Source organism: Hemicordylus capensis, chromosome 4 (assembly GCF_027244095.1).
Source record: "Hemicordylus capensis ecotype Gifberg chromosome 4, rHemCap1.1.pri, whole genome shotgun sequence".
In the NCBI taxonomy this organism is placed as follows: Eukaryota; Metazoa; Chordata; class Lepidosauria; order Squamata; family Cordylidae; genus Hemicordylus; species Hemicordylus capensis.
Genome location: NC_069660.1, coordinates 122,673,462 through 122,694,418, shown reverse-complemented (window position 1 = coordinate 122,694,418; position 20,957 = coordinate 122,673,462). Strand labels below are relative to the sequence as shown.

Genomic DNA, 20,957 nt, shown 5'->3' with positions numbered 1-20,957 from the left:
TGCATCAACTCCTGGTGCCCATAGAGCCCTGTGGTTGTCCTTGGTAGAATACAGGAGGGGTTTACCATTGCCAACTCCTGTGCAGTATGAAGTGATGCCTTTCAGCATCTTCCTATATCACTGCTGCCCCTATATAGGGGGCACTTACCCCTATGGAATTCCCTTTCGCAGGAGGCGAGATTAGCTCCCACCCTGCTGACATTCCAACCGTTGACTTTTGCCAACTATCTACAATCAGAGACTGACATACAGAGCAAGGAAGCACCAGCACAGCGAGAGGAGCAGGCTAGCAGCATTTCCCAACTAACTGCACCAGTGCACTGGGCAATTATTTTACTTTCTGCCTTCTCCAGGAAGTCCTATTTCCTACTCCAGTTTAACACTGACCAGCAAAATCACTGAAAGCTTTCCCAATGAAAGGGAAAACTCTTCTGAGCACCACCTTTGGGACTTGCCAGTTCTGCTGACCAAAGAGCCATACTGAGAAACATCAACAGCATGACTATCCTCTCATATGTATGAGACAGCAGCATATCTTCCTACAGGCACTATACCAACATCTATGTTTAAGATTTTAGAGGGGCCCGGTAGCTCATATTCAGTACCAGAATATAGATGCAAATATTAGGTCTTCTGTTCACTAACAGTTTACTGTATGTCAACATTGATTTGATAGATCTGTCATGCCCATCTGGCTTGCATCAACTTCACTACAAACTGGGAGGGCCAAGATTGACAGTATACATGAAGCTGTAAGTTCTGAAAACTGAAAAAAAATTAAACTTAAAAGGATATACAGAACCAGAGCTAATTAGAACTTGACAGGGCAATTAACACACTTCTCCCCAGCATCCCAAAGGACTTGCCAGTTACTTTGGCAAAAACCAAAACAGAAAAAATATGGACAAAGTACATGAACATGGGGGGAAAACAAGATACTAGGTATAAACAGACTGTGCAAGTTAAAATCACACATAACTGGGACGTTCATCAGTGCAGACACAGCCTAAATCCTCAGGACCCCATCTAATCTTTAGGGATTAGTCAGTGTCCCCTTGGATTACGTGTAACCAATTCTCATTTAGCTACGTGAGGCATATTTGCAAGTACAAGTTAGTAACAGTACATAGTAACAAGGAGAAGGGCTGTTTTGCAGCTGCTAGGGTGGCAATGACTAAGAACTGTAAGAAATTCTTCCGCCAACCCACTATAGCGCTAGAAGGGAAAATGACCAAATACCAGATGTGATCAAGGAGAAGAAGGGGGGGGCGGGGAACCAGCCACCCAGTACTAGAAACAAGCTTGATTCTATACACTGCAAGGAAAGCAGCAGACACTGGACTAAGAAAGAGGGAGTGGGGAGAGAAACACTATCAAATGTAGACACTTCAGTGAAACCATGAGTATAAAAACAGATATAAAATCTAACCATTTATCCAGAGATGGTTAAAGACTATAATTCAGTGTTTGTCCCTTTTAAATTGTGCAGTTTGAAAAACAAACATTTTTATAGTATTTCACATCAAGTAACTTGTCAAAAAAACAAAAACAAAAACCCTGTTCAATTACAATAAGGAAATTTATTTTACTTTTTTCCAAGATATTGATGGCATTTTGAATGAGTTTCCAAAGACATGTTGTTTAGAGGAAAAATTCTTGCAAGCTCTCCATTTAATACATAATTACCAGAGGGCTGTTTATTATATGCATATTCACATTGTTTTGTCTAACTGCTGCCTTTCATTCTAATGCTTCTCTCCTGGTGGAATTCACTTCTCCACAAAGTTTCTGCATCTTGACAGACTAGAATGGTGAGAAACTGAACACTGTGATAGTCCTGAAAAGGAACATTGGTCTTACCGTGAAGGGTTCTTTTTCCCTGAAGCAGGAGATCCTCATAGTGGGTAATGAACTGCGCGTGCCCGAGACAGGACTGGAACATGTGACTGTTTTGTAGGTGTTACTGCCTCCTAGCCCAGTTCCAGGGCTGACGAGCGAGAAGAGTAGTAGACTGTGGAGAGAGCTCGAAGAAAATAGAAAATAGTGACAGAAGATAGACAACGTAAGAACATACTAAATACTGGTGAACCCTGAGGGCCGCCTCTGTCTCCCGCCGGGCGTGGAGTCCACAGACCAAGTTTCCCATACCCCATCTGGATTAGAAGAGATACAGCTAGGGAGGGGCTGTGGATCTCCTACTTCAGGGGAAAAGAACCCTTCACGGTAAGACCAATGTTCCTTTTTCCCCTGAGTAGGAGATCCTCATAGTGGGACTTGCCCAAGCTGCAGATAGTTGTCCCAGGGATGGGAAGCTGTATCTTACAATACTTGTTGCAGGATCGTGCGGCCAAATGCCGCCTGGGAGTCAGAGAAGCCAGATATTTTGTAGTGTTTAATAAACGGTGTAAAGTGATGTCCAAGTTGCCGCCCTGCAGATTTCTTGTAGTGGCACGTGGGCTGCGAATGCGGCAGACGCCGCGGCACTCCTAGTGGAATGTGCCATTATGCCACCCGGAGGGGAAATGTTGAGAGCGGAATAGGCCAGGTGGGTGTTTTTTGAAACCTTCTTCCCTAGGGTAGGTGGATGGAAGGATACGAAGAGTGCGTCTGAACGCCTAATATCTCGAGTTCTGCGAATGTATGTGCGCAGGGCCCTGCGAACATCGAGGTGATGCCAGAGTTTTTCTTTAGGGTGGGATGGGGAAGGGCAGAAGGATGGGAGGACTATAATCTGTGACCTGTGAAATACTGAATTGATTTTGGGCAGAAAAGTAGGGTCCAAATGGAGATGTACTGCATCAGACTGAAAAATGCAAAATTCCTTGGCCGCTGAAAGCGCACTTAATTGGGATACCCTTCGTGCTGACGTAATAGCCACAAGGAAAATGACCTTGAATGTCAATATTTTCAGTGGGATAGAAGAAAGTGGTTCGAATGGAGCCTTGGTAAGGGCATTGAGGACTTTGTTAAGGTTCCATGATGGAAACCGTTGTATGGGAGGAGGTGCCAAGTTGGATGCTCCCCTCAGAAACTTATGTGTGGATGTAAGGAGGCTTGCGTGGAACCCGATGTCGAGATACGGAGTACTGAAGCGAGAGCAAAGGCTTGTCGACGGAGGGTGCTTGGGCGTAACTGTAGATCCAGCCCGGATTGCAGAAACGCTAGGACCTCTGGTACCCCTGCGGAAGTGGGATCCTGTTGACGTGCCAGGGACCATTTACGGAAGGCAGACCAGGTGGCCTGATATATCCGAATGGTGGACTGCCTCCTGGAGGCTAGGATGGTAGATTGAACTTGGGGAGAATAGCCTTCGGCCGCTAGGTGCGAGCGCTTAACCTCCAGGTGGCTAACTGCAGCCACTGTGGATCGGGATGTAGAGCTGGTCCTTGGCTGAATAGGTCTTTCCATGGTGGGAGAAACCATGGAGGGGCGACTGCCATTTCGACTACGTCCGGAAACCATGGTCTGCGGGGCCAATGAGGGGCTACCAGAATGATTTCTTCTTTTTCGAGTCTCAGCTTTCTGATGACCTTCATCACTATTGAGGTGGGAGGAAAAGCATACAGCAGGGTCTTTGGCCATGGTGCCTGCAAGGCATCAATTCCTTCCGCTAGGTGTGAGTGGTACCAGAAGAAGCGATGTAGTTGATGGTTGGATGGGGATGCAAACAGGTCCACTTGTGGACTCCCCAGCTGCTGGGTGATCTGATGGAATACTGCCGGATGCAGTGTCCATTCACCTGGATCCAGAGACGTGCGGCTGAGCCAGTCTGCTACATGGTTGTCTTCGCCCTTCAGGTGTTCCGAAGAGATGGATTGCAGGTGGCTTTCCGCCCAATGGAACAGGCGGTCCGTTTCCCTCATCAGCTGTTTGGACCTCGTGCCCCCTTGACGATTTATGTGAGCCTTCACGGTCACATTGTCGGTTCTGATGAGCACGTGTTGGTTCCTGACCACATGTTGGAAGTGGAGGAGCGCTAGTCGAGCCACTCTGAGTTCGAGCCAATTGATCGGTCTTCTGGCTTCCTGTCTGGACCAGGTACCCTGGGCCAGTTGTCCCTGGCAGTGTCCCCCACAACCTGCCAGGCTGGCATCCGTCGTGAGTATTACTCGCCGTGGTTCCACCAGCTGACGTCCGTGACAGAGATCCGTGGATAGCCACCATTCCAGAGACCGACCGACGGAGTGGAGAATCGGGATCTGAATGTGGTGGACTGACATGATTTCGTCTTGCCACAGGAGTAGGAGCCACTGAAGTGGGTGCGAGTGCCATCTCGCCCATTGGGAGCATTCCAAGCAAGCTATCATGGAGCCCAGGACTTGGGCTAATACCATGAGATCTTCTGAGTGCTTGCGTAGGAGTGGGCCTATTTGGCTCTTGATCTTGTCCCGCCGTTCCAGAGGGAGGCAAATGGTTCCCTGTGCCGTGTCGAATAAAGCTCCCAGATGGACCAGTTGTTGAGAGGGGGTGAGGTGACTCTTGCTCCTGTTGATCACGAAACCATGGTCCTGGAGTGCTAGCAGCGTGGTCTCTATGTCCTGGGAGGCTTGTGTTCTCGAAGGAGCTCGCAGAAGGATGTCGTCCAAATACGGGTGTGCCCGGATGCCCTGAAGTCATAGGTGTGATATGAGAGCCACCATTACTTTTGTAAACACCCTCAGTGCTGAGGAGAGGCCGAAGGGTAGAGCCCAGTATTGAAAATGTTCTCCGTTGTATGCGAAGCGGAGAAATATCCTGGAGTTTGGGTTGATAGGGATATGAAGGTAGGCCTCTGAGAGGTCTATGGAAGCCAGGAAATCCCCCAGTTGGATGGCCTCCTTTATCGTATGTAGAGATTCCATCCAAAATTTTCTTTTCTGAACAAATTTGTTGAATGACTTCAGGTCGAGGACCGCCCACCAGGACCCTTCCTTTTTCGGAACGAGGAATAGGATGGAATAGACTCCCAGGTCCTTTGGTCCGGTTGGACAGGTTCTATAGCTCTCATATGGAGTAGATGTTTCACTGCCTGTGACATCAGAAGATGCTTGTGAGGGTTTGAAGACCTGGGTGTGGGGATAAATCGGTGTGGGGGGGCAGACGAGATGTCTATGGAGTAGCCTTCCGAAACAACTTGAAGGACCCAGGCGTTGGAAGTAGTGGACATCCAAGTGGTAGCGAAGTCTGCAAGCCTGCCCCCTACTGGTATGGCGTCATTGTCTCCTGTGTGGGTTGGGTGGCGCGGAGAACTTGTTGAGTGATCCTCTGGTATTGCCCTGCTAACTGGGCAAAGAGGCACCCCGTGGTGATTCTCTTTATTTAGCAGGGGGAGAGTAACAGGCCCTATTCACCCCCAGCACAGTACTTCCAGTACTTAAGTTTCTTTTTAGAATGTGAGCCCTTTGGGGACAGGGAGCCATCTTGTTTGTTTGTTGTTTCTCTTTGTAAACCGCCCTGAGCCATTTTTGGAAGGGCAGTATAGAAATCGTATTTTATTATTATTATTATTATTATTATTATTATTATTAATAATTGCCCCTAGAACGTGGGCGCCACTGGTTTCTGTAACAGTCTCTGTTGGTTTGTGGTCTATGCTCTCTATAGGAGGCTGGTGGCTGGTAGGTTCTCCTGTATGGACGAAAGGAGGAGTGTGAGCCGTGAAAGGATCTGCGGGAGTCTCTATGTGATGAGGGCATCGCCTTCTTCTTATCGCGTGTTTCAACTAAAACCGGCCTGAGTGCCGGGCCAAATAGATCTGCCCCTGCAAAGGGGGCCGCTGTTAGGGCCGCTTTAGATTTGTAGTCCACCTGCCATGTTTTCAACCATAGGGCCCTACGGAGGGCCACTCCCACCACCATTGCCCTAGATGAGGATTGTATGCCGTCTAGGCTAGCATCAGCCATGAGAGCAGCCGCTTTGGCCATCTTGTTGATGCCCTGTCTTAGTTTGGGAAGCTCAGGTGGGACCAGCTTAACTAGGTCTTTTGCCCACAAGAGGGATGCCCGAGCGAAAATGGAATTGGTAGTAGAGATTTTAATAGATAAGGCTGAGGCCTCGTGTACTTTTTTCAGAAGGCCCTCTGACCGCCTGTCCTCCTGTGATTTCAATTGTTCCTGACTCTCTGTGTGGATGATGGCCCTGGATACCAGTTGGGCCACGGGCGGATCCACCTTAGGCACAGCCAATAAACTGGAAATGCCTTCTGGAAGCTGATAATGCTTCTTGGGTGGGATGGTAATGGGTTTGGCTGAAATAGGGCGCTGCCACTCCGCACACATCACCTTACGGAATAGTGGAGGAAAGGGAACAGTAGGGGAGGGTGGTTCAGCGTCGGGGAAGACCTGCTAGTCAAGGGACGAGGATGGTTCGGCTGTGTCTGTTGCCGTAACATCATTGATTGTGTGTTTGGCCTTAGCCAGGAGTACCTCGAACTCTCCTGAGGAAAAAAGTCTAGTAGTGTTATTAATAGGCAGAGGAATTTCCTCCTCAGACAATTCTCCCTCCTCTTTATCAGGCATTGAAGGGGATGGGTGTGTGGATTCCCCTTCAGATGCGGAGGCAGAAGATTGGGGGGGTATAGGTTTAGGCGGGAGGAGGGGCTGAGGGAGGGAGGGAGGGAGGGAGGAGGTTGAGGAGTGGGATTCGGTCGAGTTCTGGATCTCTTAGGCCCCTCTTCCTCATGATCTGAAGATGAGGAAGGAATATCTCTGTGCTTACGCTTGTATCTGATAGGCAAGGGCCTCGGGACGAAGAGATCGCATTCATAGCTAGGGATAGCCCTGCGATGTGGGCTAGAGTCAGGTAATGAGGAAGAGAGTTTTCCCGTGGTGCGCCTGCGAGACACTTGCCCTATAGTAGGGATATAGTCCCGTGGGGCGGGCTGGTCGTCTACATTGCGGTTAACAGACAATGGAGCCCCAGTTGTGATACTCGGGCCCGCAAGGGAGTCAATGGAGAACTCCCTCCTAAAGAAAACCCTTAGCCATTGGGTAGCCCTAGGCGAAAAGGGGTCCTTAGTCACTGTGCCTTGTTGCCTCTCCTGAGGAGTGGGCGAAGAGATAGGGAGCGTGGAGGGGGGTTGTGGCATATCCGTCTCCCCTTTATTAACCGGGTCCACAATAGTTTGTGGAATAGGGGCTGCTGCGTTGTTGTTCAAGCTCCGATTGTCTCCCTCTATTGGAGTATGTTTAGGAGCTTCCGTTTTATGTTTGGCGCCATTTTTTGCCGATTTAACTTTCGATTTGCGGCAGACTGCCTGTATTAACAGGCGCTCGCTAAGACACTTTCTCCCTTCGCTCCGATTATTGTCCTTTTTCTTTTTCTTCTTTTTCATGGGCGGCTTTGTTGCAGGGAGATTATCCTGCTGTGCCCCGCCTTGTAGCAACGCTGAGGCTGCCGCTGTAAGGGAGCGAGTCATATCGGAATTGCCGGGCTGAGCCGCGGCCGCGCATAGCTGGGAGCCCGCGCCAGCCAAGTTTATTGTTCTAACGGTCCGGGGGGGGGTGGAGCGGAACCGCCGGGCTGAGCCACGGCAGTCAGTCTTGGAGCCCCCGCTGCCCAGGTACTGCGGCAGGTGAGAAGACTCAGACAGAGACCCCTGGAGGATCTCGTCCGCGTGGGCGGGCTCCATGGAGGAGATGCCGACAACAGTGGTGGCAAAAGGGAAAACGAAACGAAACGAAAAATTTTAGTTGAGCCAATTGTAATTGAAAGTAAAAAAGGCTTTTAGAGTGAAAACTCTTTGAGTCAAATTGTGGAGGCTGACCCCCTTCCCGCCCGTGCACACTAGCAGAAAATGCAGCGAGGAAGGAAGAATGAGCAAAGGAAGAGGGAAAGGGGAGACTGATCCTCAAAGAGGAACGAACTCACAGAGAAGCCTCCAATAGGTGCCAGACAGAAACAAGCTGAGCGTAGAAGTGAAAGATAGGCTCGGTAGAATAACTCTCCAATACGTCCTCTCTCGAGCGAGACAGAACTGGAACTGGGCTAGGAGGCAGTAACGCCTACAAAACAGTCACGTGTTCCAGTCCTGTCTCGGGCATGCGCAGTTCATTACCCACTGTGAGGATCTCCTACTCAGGGGAAAAAGAGGGTGTACAGCATACCATATCTGGCTAGCCCCTTGTAGGTTAACTATTTCTAGTGGAAAGAAAGTAGCTTAAAGCTATTAGCTCTTCTGGTAATCAAAAAGAACATAAGTGATTTGTTCATAGCCAAAAGTATTTAAGCAAAGCTGCATCTTTCTATGGTTGTAAAGTAATAATGAATCGACCTTAAGGGGCGCAATGGGGAAATGCTTGACTAACACGCAGAAGGTTGCCAGTTCTATAATACCACTGGTACTATATTGGGCAGCAGCAATATAGGAAGATGCTGAAAGGCATCATCTCATACTGCATGGGAGGAGGAAATGGTAAACCCCTCCTGTATTCTACCAAAGAAAACCACAGGGCTCTGTGAGTTCCAGGAGCCGAAATCAACTTGACAACACAACAATACCTTAATTATAGACAGACAAGCCATTCACCATGTCACTGGGGGGAAACAAGAAGGATATGAAGGGCCTCGTTACTGTCACTGTATAATCATGGGTATCTAGTCACATTCAAGTTATTAAAATATAGTGTTAGTACACAGGCATGAAGAGCCAAATGGTTATTACAGTCATTTTGGTCCCTAAATGTACTGCACCAGAATTTCAATTTTCAGAATAGCAAAAACTACCAAGAGTCTCTTAGCATCTTAAAGACTAACTATTTTAATTAAGCTTTCATTGAAGAGTTTCCACTTAATTAGATGCATGAATTGTTATCCACAGTTGGCAAGCAGGCAGGCATATATCACACACATGGGGACAGAGAAAGAGAAAAAATTGTAGAAAGTGGGTAAGAGATGCCATCAGTGACCATCATTATGTAAAATTAAAATGTGACCGATAAGTATAGTGACAATTCACAACAGCAGCAATAAAACAGTCTTCTTGGCTATAGTAAAATCAATTAACTCAAATACTGAACTAGGAACAGTGGCTAATATGCTAACTAATGAAACATACACATAAGTAGGGTCTGTGGGGACACAGTGGGGGCCTTTGCACAGCTTCCACACTCCTCTTGCGCTCACACTGCTGTGCAAGAGTGCTAGTAGTCCCAAGTGATGTCAGCAAGTGCTTACAAAGTTCTTCTGGAGCATGGGCAGCGTTGGGAAGTCTTAGAGCTCTTGCACAACAACACAAGCACAAGAGGACTGAGGGAATTGTGTGCAGGCTCCTTCTGCATCCTCACAGACCCTGATGTGCACACACTGGTAGTCAGGCTATCAACCAATGATTCAGAGTATGTTTCAAATACAGCACTATGCACTTTTGGTATTTTTAAAACACATATGCTGCTGGTCTTTGCTTGCTCTCAGTCCTTTTAGAAACACTTTTAAAAAAATTAAAGGTGGACAAATCTGCCATTACAAAGTTCCAAATTTTATTCTTATATTAACACTCCCATATGTATGGTTTCTAAAAATTATAAATGGATTGCAACTCAACAGCTGCCTTCATAAGAACAGCCCTACTGGATCAGGCCCAAGGCCCATCTAGTCCAGCATCCTGTTTCACACAGTGGCCCACCAGATGCCACTAGGAGCCTACAGGCAGCAGTTGAGGGCATGCCCTCCTGCTGTTACTCCCCTGCAACTGGTACTCAGAGGCATCCTGCCTCTGAGCCTGGAGGTGGCCTATAGCTCTCCGACTAGTAGCCATTGATAGACCTCTCCTCCATGAAGTTATCCAAACCCCTCTTAAAGCCATCCAGGTTGTTGGCTGTCACCACATCTCGTGGCAGAGAATTCCACAAGTTGATTATGCGTTGTGTGAAAAAGTACTTCCGTTTTTTGTTCCTAGATTTCCTGGCAATCAATTTCATGGGATGACCCCTAGTTCTAGTATTATGTGAGAGGGAGAAGAATTTCTCTCTATCCACTTTCTCCACACCATGCATGATTTTATGACCTCTATCATGTCTCCTCGCAGTCATCTTTTTTCTAAACTAAATAGCCCCAGGTGTAGCTTTGCCTCATTTTCTTATGCTCTGTCGCCCTCTTCTGCACCTTTTCCAGTTCTACAATGCCCTTTTTTAGATGTGGTGACCAGAATTGTAGGCATTACTCCAGGTGTGGCTGCACCATCGTTTTATATAAGGGCGTTATAATATTAGCAGCTTTATTTTCAATCCCCTTCGTAATGATCCCTAAACTGGAACTGGCCTTTTTCACAGCATCCGCACATTGGGTCGACACTTTAAATGAGCTGTCCACCATGACCCCAAGATCCCTCTCCTGGTCAGTCACTGACAGCTCAGATCCCATCAACGTATACTTGAAGTTGGGGGTTTTCGTCCCAATGTGTATCACTTTACACTTGCCAAAACTGAACTGCATTTGCCATTTTGTCACCCACTCAACCAGTTTGGAGAGATCCTTTTGGAGCTCCTTACCATCTGTTTTGGATTTCACTACCTGGAAGAGTTTGGTATCATCTGCAAATGTGGCCACCTTGCTGCTTACCCCTGCTTCTAGATCATTTGTTAATCAATTAAAAACCACCGGTCCTAGTACAGATACCTGGGGGACCCTGCTTCTTACTTCCCTCCGTTGTGAAAACACTCCATTTATACCTACCCTCTGTTTTCTATTCTTCAACCATTTAGCGATCCCCACATGTACTTGTCCCCTTATCCCATGACTGCTAGGTTTTCTCAGGAATCTTGATGAGGAACTTTGTTGAAAGCTTTTTGGAAGTCCAGGTATACTATGTCAACCAGATCACCTTTATCCACACACCTGTTGACACTCTCAAATAACTCCAAAAGGTCCGTTAGGCAAGATTTACCTTTGCTGAAACCATGCTGGTTCTCCCCCAACAGGGCCTGTTCTTAACAATTTTATCCAGCAGGGCCTGCTTAACAATTTTATCCTTGAGAATGCTTTCCATCAATTTGTCTAGAATGGACGTTAAGCTAACCGGCTTGTAATTTCCTGGATTGCCCCTGGATCCCTTTTTGAGATATCAGTGTTACATTTACTACTTTCCAGTCCTCTGGTATAGAGCCTGATTGTAGAATAAGTTATATATTTTTGCAAGGAGGTCAGCAATTTCACATTTGAGTTCTTTAAGGACTCTTGGATGGATGCCGCCTGACCCTGGCAATTTGCTAGTTTTTAGTTCTTCCAGACAGTTTATGCTGTCATCTCTTGTCACTTCTATCTGACTCAGTTCTTTAGCCTCCATCCCCCAAAAGCCAGGTTCAGGAACAGGTATATGCTCAGTATCCTCTGCTGTGAAGACAGATACAAATAACTCATTTAAGCTTCTCTGCAACCTCCATATCCTCCTTAATAATCCTTTTCACTCCCTCATTGCCCAACCACCTCCCAGGCAGGTTTCCTGTTTCTGATGTATTTAAAGCAGTTTGTTATTCCCCTTGATGCTTTCAGCTATCAATCAACCTTTATTACAGTCCTAGACCAGCACAAGAATAAAAAGCATACAAGGGAATAGAAAAAACATCAAATGCTAAAAATGCATCACAGTCTAAAATATCATTATTAGCCAATTACTGCCCTACAATAAAATTATATTTTTATAAAATACTGTTACAATAAAACTATGAAGTACACAGCTTATAAAGCCACTATGTCTTATACAATGAGAGAAGTGTAGCATGAAGCATCTCAATAAAAGGTTAAAAGGCTAAAAATCATAACATGATCGGTTACGGACAAGGCAAACAAAATAAATGTGAAAAAGGATATATGAAAACAGGTCATAAGGAATTAGGAATGTACAGTTTATAATATAAGTGTAAAAACCAGCATGTGGGTTAGAAACAGAATATGTATAAAAGAACTGAGCAGACAAGCTAAAGTCTGTAGTTAACAGTTAAGAAAATCAGTAGCATGGTTATAAACTGGCAGTCAAGGTCCGACAAATCTTATACGCCGCCGCACAAAACTTGGCAGTGTTGTACGTGAGGGCCTGGTCCTCATCCGCTAGAAGCATCCAGGTGTAGGCTTGGGTTGATCTTCCAGGGTACTTGCACAGTAATGGGAGTAAGAGCTTGTCCCAAAAGTCTCAATAAAGGAGGCAGGAGAGGAGTACATGCTCTGTGGTTTCAATCTCCCCATTGTCACAGGGACAAAGCCTCTGCATGAATGGATTAACCTTACTATATTTGCCCTCTAGAACAGCGGAAGGTAGAGTGTGACAGCGGGCAAGGGTAAAGGCCCTTCTGTGGCTTGGAATCTCCAGCTGTGTCAAGTATTCGGCAGGAGAGGTGATGTATTTGAGTCTTTCCAAGTTTAAGAAAGTTGGGGCCCGGCTTAGGTCGGCTTGTCTCTCCGTGTCCATTATCCTCTGCTTGATGGCTGCTTTTCCTGATCACAGCCCATCACAAGTAGGAGAGGAGGGGGAGATCCCAATAATGCCACTTTAGTCCAGATGGCCCTTTTCCATGAGGATTGAAATTTGTCCTGTAGGGTCAGCACGGCCAGGCCCTGTGGGCTGAGGGATAATTTAAACTGCCACCCACATTCTGGCCTCAACCTTTAGCGTACCTGTTTCCAGGCGTAGGGTGGCATTAGAGACACAGCATGGCACTTAAAGAGCTGCTCTTAAAAAATTAGACTGGACTAGCTCTAACATAGTAATATTGGAGGGGCCCACCAGGTGGGCACCATAGAGGAGTTGTGCCAGTGGCTTGGCCTCAAATAACTTAAGCGCTGCAGGTAGGTATTGGTCACCTCTAGTCTGTAAAAACTTTAAAATGGCGGTGGAGCTCCCCTTTGCAGAGATGGCAACGTGATCACAGTGAGTCTTTCTGGAGCCGGAGGTGTGGAGAACGATGCTTTCAGCTAAATGTTCCTCAAATACTCTTTTTCTCCCTTATAGTCACCTTGCATTTCTTTTGCCAGAGTCTGTGTTCCTTTTTGTTCTCTTCATTTAGGCAGGCCTTCCAATTTCGGAAGGAAGTCCTTTATGGCTTCCTTGAGCCATGGCTTCCTTGAGTCTGTTAGCCATGCTGGCATCCTCCTGGACTAAGTGGTACCTTTCCTCCTTTTTTGAATACATTCTAACTGGGTTTCTAGTATTGTGGCTTTGAGTAAACGCCATGCATTCTCAAGCAAAGTGACTCTCCTGATTTTCCCTTTCAGTTTTCTTTTCACATACTCATTTTGGAGAAGTGTCCTCTTCTGAAATTCAAAGTGTCCGTGTTAGACTTGATTCTCTCCCCGCACGTATGCTGAACTGGCACTATGGTCACTGTTCCCTAAAGGGTTGATGACACTGACATCACGCACCAGGTCCTGGGTGCCACACAGGATTAAGTCCAAAGTTGCCTTTTCTCTCTGGTTGGTTCCACTGGTGGAGCCGGACTGCCAGTGGTCTGTGTGCGGCCGTGGCGGCGGCCCCGCTGACCTCGCCCCCGTGTATGATGTCAGACGTGGGGGCTAGCCACGCCCCCACATTTGACGTCAGAGATGTGGGGCGAGGTCTGGCTCCCGAACGGAGCCTTGAGGCTCCATTCGGGAGTTGAAGTTTAACTCATGAAGGGGCCGTGCATTTGCAGAGCAGCCAAGGAAATGGCTAGCAGGGAAGAACCGCTCCTGGCTGCGCTGCAAACGCATCACCAGCCTTAGTTTAGCTCTCGAAGGGGCCACGCAGCCCCTATTCGGGAGCTAAACCTGCAACCCCGCATCTGACATCAGACCCGGGGGGGGTGTCGGGGCTGCGAGACACGGCCCCTGATTGGGCACGGCCCAGGTTCATTGAAGCCGTTGGCCCAATGGTGGCTCCACCCCTGGTTGGTTCCATGACCAACTGTTCTAGGGCACAATCATTTATCATATCTAGAAATCTATCCTCTTTGTCATTACCTGACTGTGAATTTACCCAGTCTTTGTGTGGGTAATTGAAGTAATGATTACTGCCCTGCCTCTCCTTGGCACCTCCTTCTGCAACTCCCTGTCAACGTTTTGATCCAGAGGCCACCTCCAGCCTCAAAGGCAGGGTGCCTCTGAGCACCAGTTGCAGGGGAGTAACAGCAGGAGAGAAGGCATGCCCCTTTCAGCTCCTGCCTGTAGGTTCCCATTGGCATCTGGTGGGCCACTGTGTGAAACAGGATGGACTAGATGGGCCTCGAGCCTGATCCAGCAGGGCTGTTCTTATGACTAGGAGCTCCTTTCTCTGCCGAGACGTCTCCCATCCCCTGAAGCCAGCCACCCACACCCCATTGTCCCTACGCCCCTGATTAGGAGGGAGGAGCAGGAGCTGCAGCCTCACAGTGAGACCTGCTCTGAGTTCAGCTGAAGGTCTGTCAAGCAGCAGAGTGTGTGCATGCACAGAGGGAGGGTAGAAGCAATTTTCACTGCTGTCCCCTCCCTCCAAAATGGCTCTTGGCTTCCAGGAATATGTCCCCGAGGGTGGCACAGTCGCTTGTTCTATCCTCACAGACTGCAGGCTCTAACACAATAAGCCTATTCACAGGACTGAAAGCTGGGTAGGAGCAGCCACCACTGGTAGGAGGATGCCAGACCGATGCAACCCTAACCGGTCGTGTGCTGGCAAAAATCCAGGTAGGAGAATGGGAAAGTGATAATGTACTGGCCATGATCTGGTTAGGACAGCATGAGATGTGCTTTTCCTCCACCCTCAATACAATGCTGGAAAAATGAAGTCAGTTGGCCACCATCATCCTACCCAGATAGTCGCTAGTGCACAATCACTTTCTCATTCTCCTACCTCAATTTCTGCCATGACTTGATATCAGGAGCACACACAGGTTTGGGATTCTGGCTGGACCCAGCTTTCAAAAGGACTAAAAGCTCCTATCCAGCTTTCAGTCATGTGAACAGGTCCAATGGTTAGCCACCCAGATCTTGCATACTATTATCAATAATACTTGCACTAATTATTGTCTTCCTAAACACTGAATAGTGTCTGATTGGTGCCTCAGTCTCCCCAGTGGTATAGGATGAGCTGTTTCCAGTCCTTTTACTGGGCCTGAATATAATTCCATTAAAGAACTACCCAAGGTAGTGTTCCTACCATTCTTTGAGGAACAGAAGCACTGCTTGCCAACTGCCTTAGCTAGCTTGCCAACAGCTTCAGCTTACTCCCACAATACTGTTCTGATTAGCATTATCTTTGTGGAACAGACACAAGTGGTTTCTCCATGTCGGTACTGTTGCTTTAAGAGTTCTCATCTATTTTTACAAACAGATAGTTGTTCATTTCAGGGAATAGAGATATTCTTCCCAAACACAGCCTGCATAGATAGGAAGATTATGAAATTCCCTTACAAATATCCCTGCCTACATGCTACCTTGCACTCACTGTAAAATTTGTCTCCTTATGAGAGGCAGTTGAGAGTGACACTGTGTAAGTAAAGCATGACTTTCGAGATGCAGGAGTGACACTGGATGCTTAAACTTTCCATATAGCAACAGAAAACAATGCATATACACAAACCATAAGCCCCTGTTATATCGACGTATTGTTTGTTCAGTTCAATCGTTCAAAGATCATGCATAATCTAACAAGGAATGTAATTTCCCCTTAAATAAATATCCAGTAATGCTTTACGGTAGTAATAATCCTTTGCACATTTACTCTGGAACAATCTCACTGTACTGAGTGAGAATGATTCCCAGGTAAGACATGCATAGGATCAGGCTGCAAAGGATTCACTTTCAACAACCTCAGTACATCTATTATACCAGCACAAGACGACCCAGGACTACTGGCCAACATACAGGCTAACCCTACACTACTGTGCCAGGGTTTTCTATTTCATGAGGTTGGGGCCAAGTGACTTTCAGCAGTTACTTTTCCCTGCAGCCACCTGTATTTCCCTTAACTATGTCCCTAATAACCGCCCAGCCCTTGGGTAATAGTTTCAGGAGGTAGAGAGGACTACAGAGGGTAGGGGGGTTAAATCACCCCAAACCATGCCCCTCTCTCACATTACAGAAAACCTTGGTTTGCCAGCACAGGGTTAGTCTAGATGTCAGCTGCTGTTTGCAACTAACTCACAAGCACTACATCTGACCCAGAGATTACTCACACCATATAAAGAGCTCATCCTGGTTGATTTTACGCCTCCAGCAGAGATCATCAGTTGTTATTTTATACCCTGCCTTCTATAAAATTCCTACAAGGCAGCTTTATAAAGTCACATCACATAATAAAAACACAAGAAGCACTAAAAGTATAGCACAAACATGAACAAAAGCCAGTCAAGCAGAACACCACACACTTAAGCATTAAAACCAGCAGATAAAACAATATCCTGAAAGTAAGTTTGCCTGGACAAATAAAACCAGTTTTACCTGACACCAGCAGAGATGGGGAAGAGCATGCTTTAATCAATGGCGTAAATTGCACACTCTCCACAATAACTTGCAGCTCCAAGCAATAGGCGGCACATTTTGCTTTCTCTCCTCACTTGCTAGAGCCAGAGGCCAGGACAGGGAGGCTCAGTACTGCCAGCTCATCCACATCCCTCCCGACACTGTGTTAGACAGTCATACTTTTGATAACTGTGACTCAGCAATTCTATCCCTTTCAACAATCCCAGTTGGTCACATATCATCTGGACAGGGAGAATTTATCATGTATCCCCAAATCCCCTATGAACTGCTTCCCTAGAATTAACTGAATGTTCTCAAAGTCAGGCTTGTACAACATATGACCCCAAAACCCAAATGGCATCCTACCAGGGACTGGCTTTGCTGCCTATCTGGGGCTGCCAAAACAGAATGATTGTCAAGCATCTGGCAGTGGCAGGCCATAATACACAGCTGATGAGTTGAGTTAGGTCTGGTGGATTACACACATAGTTATGATAGCCTGGAAAAAATGTAGGGGTGGGGAATCAGACACAGCCCCCCCCCCACCTCCAAAGAACTGTGGGTTGGGGGGGCCAATAATATTTTCCCCCAGAGGTTCTCCTCCCCCAGGGCCTTCACATCTTTAATCACAAGTTGTACACACAAGCTCTAATTCTACTCTGTTTGACAATGTATTAGCAAATATCATAATAGTATGGGCCTTAAGGATTGCTCAGTTACAAGACAATTGTCTTTAAAACAAGCTGGAAAACTATTGCCTTTAAACAACCAAACCAGTAAAAGCTACACAAATAGCATTACAGAACTATGAGATATTCACCAACCACAGCTTGGAATCTGCTATATTCAGTCACAGTAAATTAGGGTTGTCAATCACATGCTAGTAATCTTCCAGCACCATAATGTATTTCTATAGTGACCTGTGGCCATAAACACTTTGACCAGCCTTAGGGAAGATCAAGAGGTAGATCTTATTCTGCCAGCAGATCAAATTAAATCCTTCACCCTCTGGTTCTGCAGCTGGTAAGCAGGGATAATAAAACTCCTTTATCTCCCCAAAAGATGCCATGTTTTACAGTACTTTGATAGCTTGGCATAGAACAGCAAGGACAAAGCACCTTATCATCCACTGGGGAAAAAAACCTCTTATTCACCACAAACCAGCTCTTGTAGGCATGATACTGGACAGGAACCCAGCCTTTACATTGCTTTGTACAATGTGAAAATTGCATGAATGCCATTGCTGTTACTCAAGGTACACATTACTGATGAAAGTGCCACAAATTAACAAAATAATACTTAATTAAGGACTGGGGAACATGATGTTCCATTTTTACCACAGTGCTTTCTCAAACAGATCTGCCTGCTTACACCTCCATACTATACACTTTTTTTCTATTCCCTTGCAACACATAGTATTGAATTTTGGAGAAACATCTCTGACCAGTCAATCATTTTTTTCACATCAGCTGCAAAATGAGTTACCCTTCCTGCTCTCTGCAGCAGCTGCTATTCTCAACATATATGGATGCCCCTGAGGCAAGTCACTGTTGGCAGGAGAAGAAAAAGAGAACAAAGGATTTTTTTTTTTTTGCAAAGGAATTTAATCTGAGGATATTAGCCTTCCTAACTTCAGTGGACCTTGCTATAATGCTGGATGCATTCCAATTTCCCCTCACAACTGCCTCTCTGGACAACACCAACATGAGTTGGAAACATCAGGTCTGGTTTTTTTAAAAAAAAGCTTTATCTCCCAGTAATGTGGCAACAGCTCTGATCATTTCTCAAAAACCAGTGTCATCTGCCTTAGGCTGCATGGGCACAGGAGACATTTGCAGCATTTTTTACTCTTAGATCCTAGTGGGGCACCCTGTGGGTTACATCAGCTTTGGATCTGCTCTTCAGGTAGGTATGGCAGAAAACATACTTTAGTCTGCTTGATCAATTGAGGAGGGGAACAGGAGAAGGGGAAGACAAATCAGGGGATTCCAAATCCAATTGAGCTGCCAGGTTTTCTAATACAAGAGACATCAGTTCAAGTCTCTCAGGCACAGTCATCTTGGATGAGTCTGATCTTTGATTTAAATGAAATAAAATCTTCGAATTGCCATACGCTCTCTTTTTGTATTAAAACTAAAGTGTATTAGAGCAAAACAAAAGTATAGTAAGAATATATCATTTATTTTCTTACAGTATTTAAACTGCAGGAAGGGGCAGGGTGATTAGGAGGAGCTCTGCCTGGACTCAGGCTGATTCAAAGCTCTCATTCTTGAAACCAGCCTCACGGGTAGGGGCTGGTTGTGAGTTTATGCTATGGTGCGGAAGACATACTTCCACACTTGTACTTGTTGCTTCACATGTTTCGTGGCTGCACCCATCTTTTAAGAAAGGTGTGGCAGGGGCAGGAGATGAGCTTAAAAAAAAAAAAATCTAGTAAGCTCAGTGCCTCTTTAATAGCAAGAACTACAGCTGGCCAATGAGACCCCCATGCTTTGCAAATACTTAAAAGAAGCAGTGTAGCTAAAACTAACAGTTACAAGACCAGATCTCCTCTCTGCCATGAACTCACTAATAGCATGATCCTGTACATGCTTACTCAGAAACATATCCCGCTGCCTCCAGTGAAGCAAATTTCCAGGTAACCCTGCATATACTGCTGCCTGAACAGTCCCAGGCAAGCCGTTGTTTCCCTCAGCCTCAGGACTCCCATCCATAATATGGTGATAACAGCCTACCTTACAGGGTTGATGTATGGATTACATCATGGTAGTGTATGCGGAGCAGCCTATACAGTAAATGCTAAGTATGAGACTCTAGACTAAATTGCATAAAGACTAGCGCAGGAGTCACGCAGGGCTGACCCTCCAAGATATGCAGCAGCAGCCAGAGCCACCCCCGGCCCGCACCGCAACAGAGGTTCGCCCAGAATCTCTACGTCACGCCGCGCACTTACGCACCTCAGCTCGCGGAGGAGGAGGCGGCAGGTTGCGTGTGCTGCTTCACTCTGGCAGCGAAGCCATGCAGGTGCCGCGGCGCGTGACTGCTGGGAGGCGGGCAAGGCAGGGCAGGCAGGCGGCCTCAGGCACCGCATCAAACGCGCCTTCCTTTGTGGCCTGAGAGGAAGACGATGCCGCCGCGTTGCGCTCTCCCTCTGGGCTCTCTGAGCGGAGAGGAGAGGAGCGCAGCTGGCGGCCAGGCTGCAGCCAATGGCGGCCGAGGCATCCATGTGATCGCGAGAGACTTCAGTTCTTGCCCTCCTTCGCGGCGGCGCCTCAGGTGCAGCCGGGCCGGGCGTGGGGGGAGTTCGCCACGCTCCAAATCATTTCCCCTCGTTCTCCCCTCCCCCGGCCGGGACTTGCCGCGCGCCGCTTCCCCGAGAGGGCTCCCTGTAAAGCGGCGTGGGGCGCGTGCGCTGCTCGGCTTGGAGAGAGTCTCCGCATCGGCCTGGCCGTGCGCGAACAGGTGCACACACAGAGCCACGGCAAAAGGGCCGCCAGGGAGCTGCTGGCGTGACACTGAGGGTGACCCGGATTGGCTGCGTGCATGGCGATTTAATCACTCTCAACCCACTAACCGATAATAGAACCACATCCTCCTCGATAGTCAGCCATTATTTGTATACGATTGTTCAACAGTTCACATGGAAAGACAGGGCCACTTGTTTTAGATAATTTTAGGGTGGGTTTGAATACATTACTACATTTTTATCCTGCCCGTCCTTAAGGAGTTCTGAAAAATATGCATGGTTTTTCTTCTCTCTGTATAATTCTCTTCCCATGTGAGGTGGGTTTTAGGTAGAGCAGTTAGTGACTAACCTAAAGTCACATCCAGTGGGACTTATATTGAAGCGGCATTAGAACCCAGATCTCTTTAATCCCAATCCGACATCACCGTATCAGCTTCATTGCACAAGCAACCTAAGGGTCTCTTGGATGGCTATATTTTTAGGGAGCAGGGCCACTTAAGGCAAACCATGTCTTCAGCTGTATATCCTCTACACAACATGACAAGGAATCTTCAGCAGGGGTGGAAGTGCGCTCTTGCCGTGTATGATGCCTAGCAAAGGATTTTGTGAAGAGCCTATTTTACTAATTTATGCCACATATCAGCATAAAGCTCCCGGACTGCCATACAATGAAAGCTAAGAATACAATAATGTCATACCATTATAACATAAAACCACAGAAGCAGTGACTGAGAAGCAGGTGATAAAATCCAGCAGAACCACACAACACCAGTTAAAAATGAGCTACAACTTATGCTGGAAAACCTGAGCAAATAGGAAAGTCTTCAGCTGTTGCCAAAATTATACCAAAACTGGGTAGGACAGCATGGGTGCCAGCATGTACATGGCGTCCATGCATGCATGGGCACCATGTGCGTGGTCAGCTTGGTGTTGACCATGCAAATTGCACCCATGCATGCGCGGATGCCATGTGCATACTGGTGCTGTGTGGGGCTTCTAGGCACACACACCACCCCAGCAGGAAGCTGCATGGGGTGTAGAGGGCAGGTAAGGATCTGCTTTCCTCTTTCTTAAAGCTCACAGGCCCCGCTGCCAAAATATGCTCAAATGG

At 47.0% G+C, this 20,957-nt stretch overlaps 1 protein-coding gene across 3 annotated transcripts in view; it reads right to left on the bottom strand.

The window, feature by feature from the left end:
- The window catches only part of LRRC8D (leucine rich repeat containing 8 VRAC subunit D), an 89,409-nt gene extending 69,626 nt beyond the window's left edge, over positions 1-19,783 (bottom strand). For 2 of the 3 annotated variants that reach the window (XM_053250460.1, XM_053250459.1), the window contains exon 1: positions 19,338-19,783. The gene's annotated coding sequence lies outside the window, so the exon portion shown is untranslated. Of the gene's footprint in view, positions 1-19,115; positions 19,239-19,337 lie in introns of those variants that run through there. The other variant, XM_053250463.1, reaches the window with a different exon arrangement.
- Between the last annotated feature and the right edge of the window lie 1,174 nt (positions 19,784-20,957).